This window comes from Acipenser ruthenus, chromosome 5 (genome assembly GCF_902713425.1).
Source record: "Acipenser ruthenus chromosome 5, fAciRut3.2 maternal haplotype, whole genome shotgun sequence".
Taxonomy (NCBI): Eukaryota; Metazoa; Chordata; class Actinopteri; order Acipenseriformes; family Acipenseridae; genus Acipenser; species Acipenser ruthenus.
The window spans coordinates 6,129,644-6,139,285 of NC_081193.1; positions in this window are offsets into that span (position 1 = coordinate 6,129,644).

The following is a 9,642-nucleotide window of genomic DNA, read 5'->3' on the forward strand; positions in this document are numbered from 1 at the left end:
CAAATTTCCACTTCTATTCTTACTTCCTGTCTCTTTGCCTCAAGGACACGGTGTGATTTGGCCTTTATCTTGATTCCCAGTGACGTTACAATATCATGATATATCAACGTTGTCCTCCCTGGCAAATGCGTAAAAACATCCCGGATCCTAGAAAGCATGTTCTGGACTTCCCTGTACTGTCTCTCACTTAAAGTCGGTAAGATATTAATACATGGCTATGGTTTTCCCTCAGATGTATGTACGTCTTCTTTCACGGTTACCAGTTACCTCCCTATCTGTCCATGACTTTAACAGATTCATATGGTAGATCTTCTCCTTTTTTCTGTGACCAGGCTGTCTTATTTTATCATTTACAGGCCCTGCTGCTTCTATGACCTCGTAGGGGCCTTGCCATCTCGCAAAAAGTTTACTTCCTGGAGTGGAAACTAGTAGCATTACCCAGTCCCCAGGCTGGAACGGTCTGACCTTAGCCAGCTGGTTATAGTTATCTTTTTGCGCAGCCTGAGCCTTCTCTAAGTGTTCCCTTACTGTAGGGGTCACCCGCTCAGTTCTTTCCCTCATATTAAGGACATGCTCAATAACATTTCTCCCTGTGTCTGTCTGTTCCTCCCAAGTTTCTTTTGCTAGGTCGAGAATTCCACAGGGCTGTCTACCATATAGTAGTTCAAAAGGGGAAAACCCAGTGGAAGACTGTGGCACCTCCCTTACTGCAAACATTAAATAGGGCAACATTATATCACAGTTATTACTAAGTTTGATAACCATATTGCGCATCATATGTTTTAGTGTACGGTTGAACTGTTCTACCAAACTGTCCGTTTGGGGGTGGTAAACTGACGTGTGTAAAGCTTTAAAATTCAATAATTTGCACAAGTTCTGCATTAACTTTGACACAAACGGAGTGCCTTGGTCTGTAAGCATCTCCTCAGGAATCCCCACCCTGAAAAAGACCTGCACCAGTTCCTTGGCAATGATTTTTGAGGCAGTGTTCCTTAAAGGTACTGCTTCTGGGTAACGTGTGGCATAATCTACTATAACCAGGATATATTCATGCCCCCTTGCTGATTTGTCTAGTGGCCTTACCAAATCCATCACTATTCTTTTAAAAGGTGTATCAATTATTGGTAACGGTATTGGTGGAGCTCTAAAATGTGTACGTGGATTGTTCTTTTGACAATCTGTACAGGAATTGCAATAATTTTTTACATCTTGATAGACGCTAACCAAAACAAATAAGAACATAAGAAAGTTTACAAACGAGAGGAGGCCATTCAGCCCATCTTGCTCGTTTGGTTGTTAGTAGCTTAATGATCCCAGAATCTCATCAAGCAGCTTCTTGAAGGATCCCAGGGTGTCAGCTTCAACAACATTACTGGGGAGTTGGTTCCAGACCCTCACAATTCTTTGTGTAAAAAAGTGCCTCCTATTTTCTGTTCTGAATGCCCCTTTTCTGTTCATTTATGACCCATGACAAATGACTATGGGCTAGATGCATTACTGTTTGCTTGTAATTCTGTGGCACTAACAGGTGTTCTTTTTCTTCTACATTACTTGGTACAACCCAGTATCACAAATCATTTCTCACAATATATTAATCGCCCGGTTCCTTTACTACTTCCTTACCACCTCTTCTTTTACATTAGCTAACGGGATCTGAAGCCTGGTCATGATGAAATGTAGTGCCATGAACTGTCAACTCCTCTAGTATAGAACTTTCCCCAGTCTCCTGTAACACCAGGGGCAGTTCCTCTGTCTCTCTGGCAATATCCTGTTCAGTACACTAAATTGACCTGCCTTTAGCAGTTTAGTGTTTTCTCCCACCAATGTTCCAATTGGGTTGATCTCACTAAATTACCTGAGTGTTAAAGTGCTACCCGAATCTGCCAGAGCCAAAGCCCTTTTCCCATTCACTTCAACCGACAGCATAAAAGCATGGGTTCCCTCGGCAACATTTACTAAGTTAATTTGCCCAGAGTTATATTCCTCATGGCCCGTTTTGCTTCCCCACATTCCACTGCATGGGTTTAAATTAATCTGAGCACTGTAGTGCTATGTGACCCCACTCGTTAAAACGGTAACACGTGTAATTTTTCTTAGCCCTTTTAAAACCATCGGCATAACATATATAAGGCTCTTTTCCCCTTAACCCAGTCCCTTCACAGTTGTTGACCGCTCTTCAGTGTCCCCCTTCCCTAATACAGTCTTACCCAGAGTCTTGGAAAACCGGTAACTCGGGCTGGGGGGTCACCAGTTGCTCCGAGACGGACCAGAGTAGGGTGTACAGGTAAGTTCCTCAGCAGTCAAATGTCGTTCTACTAAGGCAACAAATTCATCGACATTGGTGGGGTCACTTTGCCCTACCCACTTTCTCAACATGGGTGGTAAGCCACTCAAGAAATGATCCAGAACAAGGATTTCCACAATTCTAGCGGAGGAGTTGAGCTCCGGTTCATGCCACCTTTGTGCGAGATGTATTAGGTCAAACATTTGTGACCTCGGTGCCTGTCCTTCCTGGTACTGCCACTTATGAAACTGTTGCGCTCTCATTGTGGAGGTTATGCTGGCCCGTGCCAGGATCTCCGCCTTCAGTCTCCCGTAACCCTCAGCAGCTGCCGATTCCAGGTCGCAGTAGGCTTTCTGGGTATCACCGACTAAGAAAGGGGCCACTATACTAGCGCACCATGCCTTTGGCCAGGACTCCCTCTCTACAGCCCTCTCAAATGGTAACAGGTATGCCTCCATGTCATCTGCCGTCATTTTCTGCAAGACGTGACTGGGGCATATAGGTGGTGTTCCCCCTTTCAGACCCGAATGCAGTTTGTGCCAATAAAAGTTTATTCGTCTCCGGTTGCTTTGTGAAGTTCTGATGTTGTGCTTCAATGAGTCTTGCCGTCTGTTCTTGTTGATTGCAGTTTGTCTCACTTGCAGCAATGATTTCAATATATCCTCCATTTTATTTTAAATTTTCTAGCACTAGAACCGCCGAGGTTTCAGACTACATACAACCGCCGCACCCACAAAATGTGCGGCTCCATTTTAAAACGGCTTTGATAGTTAAATGAAAAACAAACAATTAGATACAACTTAATATTTTTTATTTATGAACATCATTCATAACATTTACATAGCAGAAACACCATATTTACATTGGAAATTTAACATTTCTTATTTTTCAAAGAGCACAGACATACATGAAAAACTGTAATAAAATAAACTTTATGCAATAAACTACTGTGTAAACAAGTGGAGAAAGCTGTATGCACATAAAAAATTATAATATAAATAACTAGCTATAAAAACAGCATAAAATGAAAATATAACTTAACTTATGCAACGTGAAAGCGCTTTCAGTGAAACCGAGTTCAAAGGCTGTCTGTCTGTTCAGAGTTACAGCTTTCTAAGTACAATCTACACAGAAAACACGCTTTTCAACTGTACCAGTGCATTTGCAACAGACTGCCTTTTCACAACGGGCGCAGACATCAAAAGTTCTGTTTTTATTGCATTTAGCAACCTGGCATTGTCTTTTATTCCGCGTGCCAGTGGGCGCAGCGCTGGCTGAAGGTTGAGGGGCATTTCCCAGCCAGCTTTCGAGTCTCTTATCAAAATGTTTCTGCTGTAGCTCCAGGGCTAGCTGCAAAATGAAGTCCCTCTGAGTGATTGTGTTGCCGGTGCACTCCTTGTATAAAACAAAAGCCAGGTCCAAAACATTATAAAAAACAGACACAGGCCACTTGAGAGTACCACCTGTGACAGAACACAGCCGGCATATGATCCAGTATATCCACACCATACTTTGTTACTTTTACAATGCAACGGTCTCTGGCTTTCATTTAGCATCAGTCCCAATGGTCACTGATCTGTGCAGAGCTTAGAGTACACACAGGTTTTTTTTTTTTTTGCACCGTCACACTCATCATGGCATAGTCGTCCTGCCTGAGAAATGTAGTGTAAATAATAATAAATGATGTGTAGAATGTCTTTCATCAGGGTTTCAAGCACTTAACAGGATTATAATACGTTATTTCACTACAAAGCTCAGACTAAATTGTCGGCTATATTGTATTGATTTCAATATGCCGCATGAACTGCGGGTCTGGCAGTTGAAGCAAGTGCTTATAACTTATTCATGTTTACGATTCTGCAGCTGAAACACCGTATGGGTATTTAATTTAAATATTGATTAACACTTAAGAACGGACATGCACGAGATATTCACATACGCAGAGATATTTAAATTTTAATTGCAAAAGCCGTTCAAAAAGCGGCTATGACGGTGTTAGTGTTAAAAATGTTTTCAGTTCCCGGCTGGGGCAATAGGGGACGCTGTCTCACCCTGCCACCATATGTGGCAACGTGACTGGCGGTCAAGGCTGGCCTGTGGCAGATGTAGCAAACACCCAGACACAGTATTGTAGTTCAGTGCCTTGGCACACTTTTATTAACACAAAACCCAGGAACAAATAAGTTTCAAACAAAACACTTCAAAACTGAAAACAAAGAAAATCCTATCTCCCCTTGGAGGGCCTAACTAAACTTCTTATTAATAGTTACCCTTGCTAGTCAGGACAGCTCAGCTGTTTACCTGTAGAAATATTTTCTGATTTACTTACACGGATCCTTTTCTTATTCACTGTTTAGCACACCGGCTCTCCTCTATCTCTCCCTCCCCATTATCCTCAGACTGACCTGTTACAACTCAATTTGATTACCAATTACCCCTGTTAACCATTTTATTACCTACAGGTATTGGTGGAAAGTCTAGAGCAGTGGTTTTCAACCTGTGATATGGTACCAGTACTGGTACATGACAGGCTTGCAACTAGTACTCACCAGCAGTTGTTCATTATGATGATATGATTCCTCAACCACAATGCTCCCTCATATCGCACTGTTATGATCTCTTTGTACCACTGAATCATAGATAAATTAGACTGTGACTAAAATCAACAATTTGATGGAATATAAATGCTTCCAAGTGCAGAGAGGTGCTGTAAAACAACCTGCAGAATACGGGAATGCCAGTTTCTTGCAACAGTTGTGATGGTGACCAAACGTGTGCGAGTACTGTTATGTAACAAATGTAGCTTAAAATGAGCAGTTTTATTTAAGAAATGTAGAACAAGATCAGCGAAAAACTAAAATAAAAATACACTTCAGGTTTGTGTGCTGCACACGTGCCATTAACAAAATGCCCTGGAAACTTAAAATAAAGAAAATAATTAATGAAGGAGTAATGCAGCAAAAAGCTCAACAATTAAACAAAAAAGAAAGTGAAAAGGCTACCGTACCAAGCTGAAAAAAGTTCTCCAATAAACCAATATTATCTTTCATTGGTCAAATCATAGAGTGCCTAAGTTTTGTCAACACAAACTGATTTTTTGTCTGTTGCATCCCAGATATAATAGATTTATTTACATTGTTTACCATCAGGAGTTTAAGGATGATTTAATTGCGCAGCAGATTCCCCAGTTAGATGACTATGAGCTGATAATATCTCTTCAGCCAAAGAAGGCAGCACTGTAATTTAAGAGTAACGTTACCATCATGAAAAACAGTAATGCGAGTTTTGTACTAAAGCAGGGTCAGCTGTTGCAGAGAAACTCAAACTGACCATGTTAAAAAAAATGAAGGGAATAAAAAATGTAATGTACTGCAGCTTACTTGATTGCAGTAAAAAAACATCATTCACTAAATTTAGCTCTCAGATTGTGCTAATGAAAATATCTAAAATAGATGACAATGTGCTTGCTGTGGTGTATTTAATATCAAAAATAACAGAATGAACCCGCTGCAATTCAAACTTGTTTTTACTGAAAAATAAATGGGAATATGTAATCACATAGCTGTCTGTTACATGCTGTCAGATTGAGCATGGGAGCTGCAGCATGTTGTCTCCATATTACAATTTTACACAATTAGAGGTGCGGTCACCAATTCCATACATAACACTTGCAAAATATTAAAAATCATCACCTGCATAGATTAAGCATTCAGCAGAATGAGGCTACAAACAAGAGAGTACAGATACAGCAAACCTGGTTGTAATGGGGTAGATCTTGGCTTTGCAACAGCAGTTTAAGATTGCACAGTTACTGGTACACCTGGTGGTCATTGCTGGAAACGCTGATACTTGAGACGAAAAGGTTGAAAACCACAGGTCTGGAGTGTTGTAGGCGAGCGACCTCTAGTGGTCATCCTGCTGGTACTGCAGGCTGGTTATTAACTATTTCCCTTAACAGAAACTTGCCACGTAGCCTATTGCTTTTAAACATGCACAAAACATTAAAGACAAATTTGGTTCATTCATTTATTCCAAACGTGGACAAAGCAATTACATGGTTATATAATCCACCGGATGGTAATTTTAAATGTGGCCATTGTGTCCGCTGCTCAAATACTGTAAATACTAAAACTATTAATCACCCATGCTCCGGTAAAAAGATCAAAATTCAAATTAACTAATACCACAGGATTAATTTACATGTTAACTTGTCCATGCGGATTGGTTTAAATAGGTCAAAAGAAAACAGCCTTAAAAATAAGGGTCTCTGAACATAAGCAGCAATTGGGACCCCAAATCATGAATATGCAATAGCCAAACACAAATAAATAAAAAAAAAATAAATAAATAAAAAAAGCTGGTCACAGTTCATCTCCACACTCATTACGATTTGTGGGGGTAGAGAAAGTAACTACCAGCTCCAGGTGGGAATTTGATACTTTTGTTACTACGGAGAGAAGCATACTGGATATTTACCCTCCAAACATTAGAACCAATTGGTCTCAGTGACGGAGTCAATTTGTGTTCTTTAATATGAAATCTCTGATTTCAATGTTGATAGTTTCTATTGTATGTATTTGTGGTATACTGCTGATGAAATAATATTAAATCACGATCGAATTTGGATGTGTCAGTTGCATGGGGTGGTTCAAGCCCTAACTATAATAAATTAAGGGTTATGAAACTTTCCTGTAGTTTTTTTTCCCTCATTTCCTGTGTTGACCTTGTTTTCCTTTGCTTGATCAGTCCTCTTACTGATATTGTAGCGTTGAGGCAGCTGATTTGCAAGACAATGTGAGAATGTACCTGATTATGGACTAGGGAAGGGGATGGGCGTACTCTCTTAAATAATGTGTGTTTGTAAACTGGGTTATTCGTGTATAGATCTGTTAGTGTTCTCTGTGTGTTTTGGTGCTCGTGTGACTCAGAGCTGAGACTGCCTCTGTGTGAGTGCGTCACTGAGGGGGGTGGGATCAGTTCTGACACGACCAATCAGGGATAGGGAGTGGGACCAATGAGTGAGGAAGGGGGAGGGACTTAGGGGTGTGTGTGTGAGATGACAGTCAAAATGATAGGAACGGACCTGTTGACGGGAGAGTTGAGAGAGAGGGGTTGAGACTGTGATTGAGAGGAAAAGAGTGAGAGCCACTGTTCACTAAAAATTGAATAAATATAGAGGTTTATGACTGCTTTGAACTGCAACTTGTCTCTGTCACATTATATGTAGGCTGCGTGGTCCAGTGGTTAAAGAAAAGGGCTTGTAACCAGGAGGTCCCTGGTTCAAATCCCACCTCCACCACTGACTCATTGTGTGACCCTGAGCAAGTCACTTAACCTCCTTGTGCTCCGTCTTTCGGGTGAGATGTAATTGTAAGTGACTCTACAGCTGATGCATAATTCACACACTCTAGTCTCTGTAAGTCGCCTTGGATAAAGGCATCTGCTAAATAAATAAATAAACAAATAATAATATATCCTGGAAATTCTAGCTCAGCGCTACAATATGTATCATCAATAGGACGATGTAGACTTTGCTGTCCATTTTTCTTCCTAAATGTACTTCCATTGGAATTTATTTAAGAAGAATGGAAAGCTGAGTTTAAGTACCTGTAGTGTATTTAGTGTACTCGTGAACTGAGAGTTCTCTGTATTTATTGTCTGTTTGTGGCTATGTGTAGTAGGGAGTGTGGCTCAATTATTCAACTACTGAGCTAGCAGTCTGCAATGCATTTAAAACTAAATCTTTCACTTTAATAACGTCATTAATTATTAAACTGGATTCTGTCTCAGGGGCAGTTAAGTAACTTTGGCATCATCTTATCCACCATTAAGAGAAGCTCCGATTTCTGATAAAGTGCACACTCTATTTAGTCTTGCTTAGGAATTCATTATTCATTTGCAGTCATTGACGTGAGTTTTAACTAACTTCAGTTCCTAATAAATTAAACATGGTGAGAGAGCTGGCATGACTTGTAATAACACAGTGAAACTGATACCAATACTGCTGTTAAATTGCATCTCGCCATACTATTTCAAATAAACTTTGTTTATTGGATTTCTTTGCCGTTTTAATTCCTATGTGTATATACAGTATACAGCAAGTGTAAGACTCAGGTGAGTCTCAGGCTGTTGGAGGGACTACCCCAATAACTATGACATTTGAAGTAAACTTATACCTCTTTTCGAGCCGTGCCAGGACTGGCAGGAGGAGCCTGGCTGTGTTTCCACTGTACAACCATGTTGTGCTGGGACTGGCAGGAGTCACATGTAGATGATGCAGTATTAAGAGGCGCTGTATTTAAGTTGAGAATGGTGGATCCAGAGATTATGGTATTGTTTTTCTTTGGTGGGAATCAGTGAGATTTGGTCACTAATCCCTAAAACAATTAAATGTCCTTGCCATGCAGAGTCAGTGCCACCCTGACTGCCCACAGAAACCTAACACCTTATTGACAGTGTTATGGCAGGTGTTTCTATTTTCAACCATTCCCAGTGGTGTCTTTGTACAGTGCAGGAAGTTGTATTTACAAATCTGTTTTTTTCTTTCCTATAAAACAGACAGATGTCTTCAGCGTTACAATTTGAGCAATCTGAGTTCAAGCACTAATGAAGAGCAGTCAGAAAAATAACAAAATTGTAATTGAACAGTTAATTTGACATAATCCCCCCTTCTTTGCCTTCTGAGGGGGTCAACAGCCTCCATCACCCAGACCTAAACTAAGGGTAACTAGCATCTAGTAGGTGTGTGCAAGCGGCACATTAAATAGATATCAAGAGCTGGAGGAGACCACTTATACAGACGGCTTGGTTGTATGTGATGTTGTGCTTCTGCAGAGCTCTGTGTGTGTCAGTAAACAGGGCCCAGAAACAAGACGGGGAGCAGTGAAGTATGTGCACAAACAGAATAGAGTGAGTATAAGGAAGAACAAGTATGGGGGATCCGAGGAAAGGAAGTCTTCTAAGGGAACTGCACTGTATGTCTGAGGCCAGTGCTACTGTACTTTAAATTGTTTCCATCATGATCTTGAAAATGGTAAATAATAATTGACTTAGTGGACGTCTGGGTATCAGTGACAATATAATATATATTAATATTCCTAACCAAAACATATTTCATTGCCTGACTCTCTGGCATTGGTGTTTGTGATCTCAGAGAGCATCTACAGAGTGAAAGAATTTATCTTCATTTATTGTTAACTGGTAAAGGTTGGAAATCCACCCAGGACAGAATCTGTCTGTTTAGATTAAAATGTCCATGTTTTACATTTAAAATAACACTTAACATTTTACATGCCCTGGTGGAATTAGAAAAGATAAGCCAGCGATCATAAATTAAGGCCAGACAAGCCGTGATTGCT